Source organism: Rhinopithecus bieti, unplaced genomic scaffold (assembly GCF_001698545.2).
Source record: "Rhinopithecus bieti isolate Rb0 unplaced genomic scaffold, ASM169854v2 scaffold_17010, whole genome shotgun sequence".
Taxonomy (NCBI): domain Eukaryota; kingdom Metazoa; phylum Chordata; class Mammalia; order Primates; family Cercopithecidae; genus Rhinopithecus; species Rhinopithecus bieti.
The window spans coordinates 696,353-708,425 of record NW_016808932.1 but is presented as its reverse complement, the minus strand read 5'-3'; the positions used below and the strand labels follow the sequence as shown (position 1 = coordinate 708,425).

General features: G+C 45.4%; 1 protein-coding gene across 2 annotated transcripts in view; it reads right to left on the bottom strand.

Annotated features, from left to right (window-relative positions):
* The window catches only part of TAOK3 (TAO kinase 3), a 249,497-nt gene extending 240,007 nt beyond the window's left edge, over positions 1-9,490 (bottom strand). The window contains exon 1 of one of the 2 annotated variants that reach the window (XM_017887864.1): positions 9,184-9,490. The gene's annotated coding sequence lies outside the window, so the exon portion shown is untranslated. The remainder of the gene's footprint in view (positions 1-9,183) is intronic. The other variant, XM_017887867.1, reaches the window with a different exon arrangement.
* Between the last annotated feature and the right edge of the window lie 2,583 nt (positions 9,491-12,073).

Genomic DNA, 12,073 nt, shown 5'->3' with positions numbered 1-12,073 from the left:
AGAGAGAGAGGGAGAGAGAGAGAGAACAGACAGACAGACAGACAGAAACAGGCTGATAGGAGCCTAAAAACAGGTTTATAGGCTGGGTGCGGTGGCTCATGCCTGTAATCTCAACACTTTGGGAGGCCGAGATGGGCAGATCACCTGAGGTCGGGAGTTTGAGACCAGCCTGACCAACGTGGAGAAATCCTGTCTCTACTAAAAATACAAAATCAGCTGGGTGTGGTGATGCATGCCTGTAATCCCAGTTACTCGGGAGGCTGAGGCAGGAGAATCACTTGAACCCGGGAGGCAGAGGTTGCAGTGAGCCGAGATCGCGCCATTGCACTCCAGCCTGGGCAACAAGAGCAAAATTTCATCTCAAAAAACAAACAAAAAACAAGTTTATAAATCTGTACTGAGTTTGGTAGGTCATGGGGAATTACTAAAGGTTTTGAAAACGTGAGTGTCAAAATCAGAGCCATACTTTAGGGAGAATAGGAGAGTAACAGTGTATTTAGGAAGAATGAAAATGAAAAGGAGACTGGAAAATTGTCACGGCTGTCCTTACCTTGTCTCTGTGACCTTTGGAAGTCATTTATCCTTTCTGAGTTTCAATTTTCTTATGTATGAATCTATTAATTATTCTTTTTGAAAAAAGTCAGGAGCCAGCTATGAGATTCAGCAAATGATTAGATAGTAGGAGTAGAACACACACATACACAATACAAAATTGTTTCAAGTGATTAAAATAATAAAGAGGCCAGGCACAGTGGCTAATGCCTGTAATCCTGGCACTTTGGGAGGCCAAGGCAGGAGGATCGCTTGAGCCCGGGAGTTTGAGACCAGCCTGGCCAACATGGTGAAACTCTCCTACTAAAAATACAAAAATTAGCCAGGCGTGGTGGCGGGTGCCTGTAATCGCAGCTACTCCAGAGGCTGAGGCAGGAGAACTGCTTGAACCTGGGAGGCGGATATTACAGTGAGCCAAGATCACACCACTGCACGCCAGCCTGGGTGACAGAGCAAGACTCTATTTCAAAAACACAGGCCGGGCGCGGTGGCTCAAGCCTGTAATCCCAGCACTTTGGGAGGCCGAGGCGGGCGGATCACGAGGTCAGGAGATCGAGACCATCCTGGCTAACTCGGTGAAACCCCGTCTCTACTAAAAAATACAAAAAACTAGCCGGGTGACGAGGCGGGCGCCTGTAGTCCCAGCTACTCGGGAGGCTGAGACAGGAGAATGGCGTGAACCCGGGAGGCGGAGCTTGCAGTGAGCTGAGAGCCGGCCACTGCACTCCAGCCTGGGCGGCAGAGCAAGACTCCGTCTCAAAAAAAAAAACAAAAAAACAAAAAACAAACAAACAAACAAAAAAACACAATAAACAGCTACCATTAAGCACACTTCCTATGTGTCACTGTGCTTGGCACTTTAAAAAAATCACTTCATTTATTCTTTTCACAGATCCCGAGAGGTATGGATTCTTATTTTACAGTTCAGAGAACTGAGAGCTTTAATGAAGACTTAAGTAACTGCCCAGGGTCAGGCAGCAGACATAGTAATGGAGCCAAAATCTTTAGCTGCCCAGATCTTTCCCAGTCTAAGGCCCTCTCTCCTTCCACTGTCTCTTGCTGTTTTTTATGTAGCAGATGAATAATGCTAACATTTATTCTTACATTCCAAAGGAATCATTATCTCTCTCACGTTTTATTTTATTTTTATTAGATAGGGTCTTGCTCTATCACCCAGGCTGGAATGCAGAGGGGTGATCATGGCTCATGCAACCTCCATCTCCCAGGTTCAAGTGATCCTCCCACCTCAGCCTCCTGAGGAGCTGGAATTAGAGGCATGCAATGCCATGCCCAGCTAATTTTGTACTTTTTGTAGAGACGGAGTGGGGGGTGGGGGTTGGGAGAGGATTTCCACTGTGTTGCCCAGGCTGGTCTTGAACTCCTGGGCTAAAGCAATCCTCCCGCATTAGCCTCCCAAAGTGCTGGGATTACAGGTGTGCCCATCGTCTCTTTAATACCTTTTAGATATACGTATTTTAAAAAGCACTCAATGAGGATAAGAAACAAAGTGTGGATATAAATATAACCTACTAGTTTGCTTGATCATTCATTAATTCATGCAATTCCCATTGACTGAGCATCCTTCATACCCTGTGCTTCGTACTAAGCATGGGGGATGCAAAGATGAATAAAATCCATCTCTGTCCTCACCAGCTAGTAAATAACACGCAGAAACAGGAAACTGGTATAAAACAACAGAAGAGAATTTTGCCAAGAGACGATGGAGGCATGTTACTATAATATTAAATCTCGGCTTTAAATCTTGACCTAGGTCATTTAAAAACTGTATGTATATGGTTTTGAAAGTATTTGTGTATTTACACATACAGACCCTGAAACTAAAAGCTAATGTTCAGAACAGAATAGAAAATTGGCCATGGGCTGGGCACAGTGGCTCACACCTGTAATCCCAGCACTTTGGAAGCCTGAGGCGGGCGATCACCTGAGGTCAGGAGTTCCAGACCAGCCTAGCCAACATGGTGAAACCCCGTCTCTACTGAAAATACAAAAATTAGCCGGGCGTGGTGGTTGGCGCCTGTAATCCCAGTGGAGGCTGAGGCAGGAGAAACGCTTGAACCCACAAGGTGGAAGTTACAGTGAACCAAGATTGTACCACTGCACTCCCGCCTGGGCAAAAGAGTGAGACTCGATCTCAAAAAATAAATTAAAAACAAAAAAAAAATAGAGAAAATAGGCCACGAACTATGATTCTGTTTAGTGTGCCTACTACCAAGACTAATGCATCCTGTCTTGATTAGTGCCATCTATTGTAATGGGTAAATAAAATATATTTGAATTGTCATACATAGCCTTGATTGCCATGGACATAAGCCAATATTAGAAAGTGAAACACATAAAATTAAATATGTACTGCACAGCATCCCTATTTGACTGGAAATAAAAGGTTCTCTTACTGACACTCAAAAATAGTGGAAGAAAGTAAAATTGATCCGTTCAATGAGTACTTTGATAACTGACTAAAACATTAATATAAAGTATACAATGTGAGGTTGATTTCACCACCCATCATTTCACTGAGGCCAGAGGTGAAGTGAAAGGGCCCAGAACACTAGACTCCAGCATGTAAACTCCTACTGCTAGGAGTTAAAGTCACGTGGACCACACCTCTTTGTTTAATGGAACTAGGTTTTTCTAAGTATAAAATGTTTACTCCAGGCTAGGTAAGGTGGCTCACGCTGGTAGTCCCAGCACTCTGGGAGGCGGAGGTGGGCGGATCACTTGAGGCCAGCAGTTTGAGACCAGCCTGATCAACACGATGAAATCCCCATCTCTACTAAAATTACCAAAATTATCTGGGTGAGGTGGTGGGTGCCTGTAATCCCAGCTATGAGAGAGGTGGAGGTTGCAGTAAGCCGAGATGGCGCCACTGAACTCGTCTGGGCGCCAGAGTGAGGCTATCTCGAAAACAACAACAAAAAAATGTTTATTCCAGGCCATCTTCTTTTTTTTACACACTCTAGGGATTAAAAATGTTTATTTGTGAGACAGGCTGACAAATGGTTAGGAGACTACTTTCCGATAACAAATAAAGAAATTGGCCCCTAAGTCATTCTTTTTGCCAGAGAATTAGCCCTTTAACTAGAAAAGTAGAAATAACTTAGAAAGATTTTAAATATACTTCAATATCCCTAACAAAGCTAAAGTCAGACAGGAAAAAAAAATATTAAGTTGATTTATAAAGCAGGTAACTTTAACAACATATGTCTGGAACAAAATTGATCAATTAAATTCTATCAGTTATTACACAAATTTGAAATATTTTATTTTCTTTAATTTGGTGCTTGTACCTTGGAAATGAGGGAGATCACATTTGGCCCATAAATTCAACATAACTGATGTATAATTAGAGGTGTATAGATAATATCACTTATGTTTCTTTTACTTAGCTGAGCCTAAGAAACAGTAAAAAAAACTTTTAATACAGCTTACAAATAATAAAGCAACCAATTAAATGGGTGACAAAGCTAAATTGTCACAAATTAAATTCCCTATGCTGATATGCAATCTTATAATATCCCACAACTTAAAAGTACAAATTCAAAAACTATCCATTACTGAAAAGTCGTCTTTTTTCGGAGAGTCACAAAATCCTCCCTCCCTCTCTCCCTTCTGTCTTTTTTCTGGGGGGGGTGGGGTGGGGTGGGGGGCGCAGCGAGGGAAGAAATTAAAACTAGGGAAAAAATTATTTTAAAAAAGAGGCATTTAACTAAGAATCTATTTTTTTAAAAAGTACCAACAGTTTTCATCTATTCCCCTATGCTACTGATATCAACAAATGTGAATACTGGCAGGCAATGAGAATGTTTATTCAGGTTGGCTTAAACATTACACCAAATTAGATATCAAGGTAGTCTCTAAGATTACAATAGTTTGCCTGTATCTGACTCCAGTAGTATAGAAAGTGTAAAATGTGTTATTGTATATACTGGGCAGTATTTGCATCCTGCTAAACAAAGACTGAAAACAGTTTGAGAATTAAAAAGAACTTGCAATGTGTGGTTGCTGTAAGCCTTCATATGGAACTGTAAGGCTCCATCTTAATGTATTTTATTACTATATTTTGAGACGGAGTCTAGCTGTGTCGCCCAGGCTGGAGTGCGAAGGCGCTATTTCAGCTCACTGCAAGCCCCGCCTTCCGGATTCAAGCGATGCTCCTGCCTCAGTCTCCGGAGTGGCTAGGATTACAGGCACGCCACCACACCCAGCTAACGTTTGTATGTTTAGTAGAGAAGGGTTTTCACTTTGTTGGTTAGGCTAGTCTCGAATTCCTGACTTCAGGTGATTCATCTGACTTCAGGTGATTCATCCGACTTCAGGTGATTCATCCGACTTCAGGTGATTCATCCGACTTCAGGTGATTCATCCGCCTTGGCCTCCCAAGGTGGTGGGATTACAGGCGTAAGCCACCATGCCTATTTTTCTATTAAAAAAATAACATGTCTGGGCGCGTTGGCTCGTGCCTGTAATCCCAGCACTTTGGGAAGCCGAAGTGGGTGGATCATTTGAGGTCAGGAGTTCTAGACCAGCCTGGCCAACATGGTGAAAACCCGTCTCTACTAAATATACAAACATTAGCCGGGCGTGGTGGCGGGCACCTGTAATCCCAGCTACTTGGGAGGCTGAGGCAGGAGAATCGCTTGAATCTGGGAGGCAGAGGTTGCAGTGAGCCGAAATCGTGCCCCTGCACTCCAACCTGAGTGACAGAGTGAGACTCCGTCTCAAAAAAATAAATAAATAAGATAAAATAAAATAAAATGAAATAAAAAGAAAATAAAAAGTTTAAATGAACAAAGGGGCTGGGCATAGTGGGTTTATGCCTGTAGTCCCAGCATTTTGGGAGGTGGAGGGGGGTGGATCACTTGAACTCAGGAGTTTGAGACCGTCCTGGGCAAGGTTGTGAAACCCCATCTCTACTAAAAATACAAAAAAAAAAAAAAAAAAAAAAAAAAAAAAGAAGAAGGAGAAAAAAAAAAGCCAGGCGTGATGGTATTTGCCTGTGGTCCCAGCTACTCAGGAGGCTGAGGCAAGAGGATTGCTTGATCTTGGGAGGCAGAGGCTGCAGTGAGAGGACATCCTGTCACTGCACTCCAACCTGGGTGACAGAGAGCTACACCCTGTCTCAAATAAATTAATAAATAAGCAAGTAAAGGTATAATGATTTCATATATTTATAGCTTCTCGTAGTATAGCTTTAGTTTTTTGAAACAAATGAAAACAATTTTCACAGAATCCCTACTCTCATAACCCCCAGGGAATGTAGTTATTACAGGCCTTTACTATCACTACAACTTCTACTGCAAAGAATCTCTCTTTAACGTCTCTGGATCAATACCATAACGTCATGTGGTTGAAATGACTGCTTTAGTCATCACTTAGGGGAGTATCAGAGCACCTTCTTTTCTTGCAAGGAAATAAATTTAATGTTTTGTCTTAAGAAACGATCATTTGTACCAGTCAGAAATGAGCTAAGAAATATGGTGGCAGCGCATCTGCTCAAATATTTCCATTACTTTGTAGAATTATCGGTGTTAAGATTCTCAATCCTTCCATAGACCATTTCATACATTGTATGCATTGCAAAATGAATATATGCCTGTTCTAAATACCCTTTCGAGTTAACTGACCTTATTTTTACTTGAATTCAACCTAGCATTCTGGAAAAATAAATTTAATGTAAAAAAATTACACTCGATACATCTTAAATATAGTGTCTCATATTTTAAATCTATATTTGCTGTTGCTGTTCCTCTCATCTGTATAATTTCTGTAACTCAGGAGAGGACTTCTAGTTAGTGGAATTTTCTTTTTTTCTTTTAGAGATGGAATCTTGCTCTGTCGCCAGGCTGGAGTGCAGTGGCGTGATCTTGACTTACTGCAAGCTCTGACTCCTGGGTTCAAGAGATTCCTCTGCCTCAGCCTCCCAAGTAGCTGGGACTACAGGCACACACCACCATGGCCGTCTAATTTTTTGTATTTTGGTACAGATGGGGTTTCACCATGTTGGCCAAGATGGTCTCCATCTCCTTACCTTGTGATCTGCCTGCCTCGGCCTCCCAAAGTGCTGGTATTTGTAATCGCAGGTGTCAGCCACTGTGCCCGGCCATGTTAGTGGAATTTTCATAACCACATCAAGCTCCACAATCTCTGAAGCCATATAAGAATGGCTCTGTATCAGATAATGTCAAATAAAATCCCTAAACACTGCATCTCCTCTACTTATTATCACTCTGATAAAAATAACTTCAGTAATTTTTGTCTTGGATTTACATAGCAGTTATATGTAAGGCATCTACATTATATCTTCAGAAAATAATACAACATTCCTTTATTCCTCTTAGTTGAAACTGCCCATATGGAACATTGGCAAAAGACTTCTAATAAAACATATTCTAAACCTGAAACAAAGGTAATATCTAAATAACTGACATTATATAATAATTATATTCCTCACTATTTTCCTGAAACCATCATTTTCGATGTCTGCGTCTATAAAAAAGAACCCAGTCCAAGAGAAGAGGTGAGGAGACACAATCTATAAACATTGAAAAGGAGGTTTTAAAAATTCAAATACAAAACTGCTGGTACAACCATAACAAGGCATGTGCATTTGAGTTTGAAACGTAGGTAGGGCAGTATTAACATATCCTAAGTACTGTGAACGACTAGCCTGATCATTAGTTTAATTTTCACATCCCTCAGAGTAGGAGGCTGTCCCTTAACTCCCACCCCCTATTGCTTTCCACTATTTGTTTCAGCCTTTTAATAGACACACATTTGCCTCCCACCAGGACACACTGTGTCTGGTTTAAATAGGTTTATCTCTCTCCTTAGCTTGTCCTGGAATTACGCCTTAAGCTCAATCCTGGCAGCTTTTAGGATAAGAAATCTAACTGGAAAGAGCTCTTAGTTATGCGACTCCAAAACCTCTTTTGAAAATTTAGTTTGACCTTCCAACTATCTCCAACAGATCAAAGCTAATCAGTCCGGATTCCAAAACTAGTATAGTTCCTTTAAATCTGCATTGTAAATAAACATTGATACTGATATGCTGCCAAATCTGAAAAAGTTTCTTAGCTCCTTGAGCTAAAATGAAAAACCAGTAGTCCAGGAAAACACAGTGGCCTATCAAAGAAACATTCTCATTCATCTAGAACACGGGTCTCCAAAAGGATCCCTGTCCCTTTCAACTTCTTGCGGTGGGGGAAGTGGGGGAGGTTTGAAGAAGCCCCTTCCAACTTTTCACCTGACCTTTTCATTAAGATCAGGAAGCCCCTCGCTTTCAAGGCGTCCACATCAAACTCTAAGGAACGAATGCGAAGCCAGCGGGCCAGTGAGAAGAGGTAGTAAGGCCGCGCAGGTCTCTTCATCATTCCAAGATCTTCGTCCTGCGGCCAGCCCCACCAGCCCCTCCAGCTCCTCCAGCCCGTGCATTCCACTTCGGAGATGTTTCATTACATAATCCGGCTCCAGAGTCCCCCCGGAGTCCTGGGGGCTCACTCTCCACCCTCAGGGAGGTCGCTGATGCCAGACCCTGGGAGCACCTCCCAGCCCACTGGTCTGCGCTGCCGCCGGCTCCTACTCGCTCGACGCCGCGACCGCGACCCAGGCTCCCCGCCGCGGCCGTTCCTGGGGGGCTCCCGCAACTTAGGGGGCGCGACCCCCCGCCCGCTCCCTCGCTGCTCACGCCGGGCCCCCGCTGTGCTGACTGGGGGCCCGACCCACAGCCCTGGCGCACTGCTCCTCCCTCGGGGTCCGCGCCTGCAACCGACGCTCAAAGCCTCTCTCGGGGTCCCACGCTCGCATGCGCTGTCCCGTGCCCTCTGGGGGTCCCCTCCTCTTACCCCGCCGTCCTGGCCCCTCTCGGGGTCTCTCTCCTCACACCCGCTGTCCCTGCCTCTCTCGGGGTGTCCTGCTGTCAGTTCCGCTGTCCCAGCCCAGCCCCTCTCCGGGACCCCTCCTCTTCTCCCGCTGTCCTGGCCTTTCCTGGGGTCTTCTCAACTCTGTTCTAAGCCCTCTTGGGGGGGGTCCCCTGTCTTCACATCCCCTGATCGGTCCCCTCTCTTCACTCTGTCCCGGCTTCTCTCTGGGTCCCCTCCCCTCAACTCAGGGTCTCCTCTCCCCGAGTGCTGTCCCAGCCCCTCTCGGGGTCCCCATCTCTCAGACTCTCAGTGCCGGCTCCTCTCGAGGACCCTTCTCCTCTCCGGGCTGTCCCGGACCCTTTCCGGGACCTGGTCCCTCGGGGGACCCCTCCCATTCCCCTATCCTAGTGCCTCCTGAGGCACCCACCCCTCACCCCGCTACCCCAGCCCCTCTCCGGGTCCCCTCCTCTCAAGCGCACTGTCCCGGCCCCTCTTGGAGACCTCTCCCTTCAGACTTTCAGTCTGGGATCCTCTCGGAGTCCTCTCCACTCAAAGCCACTGCCTCGGTACCTCTCGGAGTCCCCTCTCCTCACCCGCAGTCCCGGTCCCTCCCGGGGTCTCCTCTCCACAGTCTGCACTGTCGAGCCCTCTCCCGGAACTCCTCTCACTCGGGTCCCCCGCGCCCTCACTCCGCCTGGGGTCCCGCCGCTTCGGCTCCCACTGTCACCGCCCGGCGCCCCGGTGCTCTCACCTCAGACCTGCTGTCACCACCCCCGGGCCCGGCGCCGCCGCCGCCGCTTCCTCTCCCACACTTGTTCCTGAGTCGGTCTCCTGTGGCTTGTTCCCCGGGCGGATCCTTGGGGTCGGTCGACTGATGCCGGATCAGGCTGTGCAGAGCCTCTGCTCGCGAGCTCCGCGTTGGCGCCCCACTCTCACGCAGGACCCCGCCGCCCGGCGCCACACGGACCCTCCCGCGGGCCGCCGCTGCCTGCTGCTGCTGCTGTCCGAGGGGCGGCTCCTGCCAGGGGGGGCCAATCGCACCCGACTGCGCCGAGCACGCCCCGCCCCACCGACTCAGTCCGCCCGCCCCTGCCCCGGACCACGCCCCAGCTCAGCTCCAATAGGCAATCTACTGACCTTCCCTGATCGCGGGGCACAGGGCCGGGGCCGTATATAGGTATTTGATTGATAGAGCCTGGGAAGCCGAGCGGTCGATGGAGCCCGAAGATTGGCGGAGTTGTCGGTGGGCGGGCCAGGGCAGGGCGGGGTCTCCTCAGACGCGGAAGACTTTGCAACTTTAGTAACCCACGGGCCCGCCTGGGGTGCGGTCAGTCTTGTATGTGCTGCTCTCGGGTCAAAGTTCATGGCGCTTCTCCCCACGCCTTTACTTTTCTTGGGAGATTCCCAGGGACCACCATGTTAAAGCCTTTGGGGAGGACCCCAGTCACTCGCTAGACCTTGCACAGCTTTCTTAGTAATTCTGCCATGAACTAATATAGCATTTATTTGCCCAGGATTTGTAAACATTTCCTGGATTTAAACCATTTCTTTTTAAAATCTCTTGCAAGGGAGTTGCTTCTCCTTGCATTGAGTTCAGCAGCCGTCAGTTTGGTACCGTTGGGGGAAAATAAATCTCTACACAGTACTTGGTGCATACTTTGCCCAACTAAGCGTTCAATGCAGGGCACATTTTGGTGGGTGCAAGAACAAAGCTTTAGAAATTTTCAGTTTGTAGGTTTTTATGACAGTATGAAGACTAGTAGGAACCCTATTATTAGCTTAACAAGGTTTCAGCAAACCTATTCAGTATAACCTTTTTCCAGGGCCACAGGTTTTAATGATTTTATGTGAACGAGTGGCCAAAGGATAATGAGCTTTGACCCAAGTGTAATATGTGATAATCAGAGACTCCTCTTGATCCACGCTAAAGGATAGTGCCTGCCAGGGGTGAAAGTGCATCATGCTACTAAGACCCATTTGTGTTATTTTTGTGAAACTGGATACGCTGATCAACACCGGAAACAGAAAACTGCTTTCCTTACTCTTAACACCCTAAGTAAGTTTATGGACTTTAGAATTTAGCATTTTATGAAGAAATTGTTTCGTTTCAGGAACACATTTTGATCCTCAGTTTTGTCAGATGTATACAGGGCCTTAGTTCTCAGAGAACCCTCGATTGTTAACTTTTTAACTCCAGCTGACAAAATGGGTTTGTGTACTAAACAGTATACATGTTTCTTCTAGTGTTTAAGGATCATACTCCATTCATCACCTGAGGTCAAGAGTTCCAGACCAGCCTGGCCAACATGGTGAAATCCCGTCTCTACTAAAATTACAAAAATTAGCGGGGCGTGGTGGTGCACGCCTGTAATCCCAGCTACTCAAAAGGCTGAGGCAGGAGAATCACTTGAACCCAGGAGGTGGAGGTTGCAGTGAGTCGAGATGACGCCACTTCACTCCAGCCAGGGCGAAACAGCAAAACTCCGTTTCAAAAAAAAAAAAAAGAAAAAAAAAAAGAATCACACCCCATTCCAATTGTGATGTCCCCTTTTAAAGTTTCAGTTTGGGTGTTAGGGTAGGCAGAGAAGGCCTGGAAGCAAAGAAGTTGTGGAAATGGGGCTGGCAGCGCTTCATTTCAAGTCGAGTTGCTGAGCGGTGTGGCTGAGTACCATTTTGAGAAGGCATACAGAAAAAGATTTCAAGGTGGTAAAACTTGGTTTTGAGGGAACTTGATTTTTACAGGAGATTAGCGACTGTCCAAAATCATATTAAATAAATCTAAAGGTTGGGTAAGACTAAAGCCACAAGATAATTTTTTTGAGTAGGTCCACCTTCACTTAAGAGCATTTTTTAGTTCTGCAGCTGGCAATCTGGGTACAAAAAATGGGGTAAGTTTTCATCACCCAAGTGCTCAGTTGTGTCTGTTCATTACATATAAAAAAGAAATGCATGACCATTTACAGATGCTGTTTGCAGTCAAGAAGATAGCAGTAAAACATAAGCATGATAAAATCTCAGCATCTTGAAAGGAAACCATTTAGCAACGAAATAAACTTAAAAATTCATTGTATCAATGAACTCTTGATTTCTAAAATCTTTGCTTTTTCTGCACTATGATTATTGCTACTGATAGGAACGCAAGTTACTCAATATAGTTGATTGCAAATAATTTAGATGTGCTCCAACAGCACAAAGAAAGAAAATGACTTCATCTTTTGGACAAGAGACAGTTCTGAAATCCTAGTTTAAATATAGATGGCAGACCTACGGTGAGATCTGAGAATGATTCTTATTTAGAAGGCGCTTCAGAAGATCTCGGAACTCCTGGAAAGACATCTTAGCATTCCATTCTGGAAATTCTTTAGTTTTGTTGGGACAAAAAATCCCTTACAAATAGAGCCAAGATTTTAATTAAAGCAAGGTAGTAAATAAATGTCAAAATAAATGGGATGGGAATAATGTTTAATTTTTAGAAGAGTCCATGGGGGCCAATTCAGAGATAAATTTGATCACAAAGGTCTGGGAATGGGAATATTCGGTTCCACCCTGGTTTTCACAGCTGTGTTCATTTTCACTACTGGTTGCGTTTCCTACGGAGACTCGGGTGGAACATAAAAGTGGGGCTACTTTGGACAAACCAT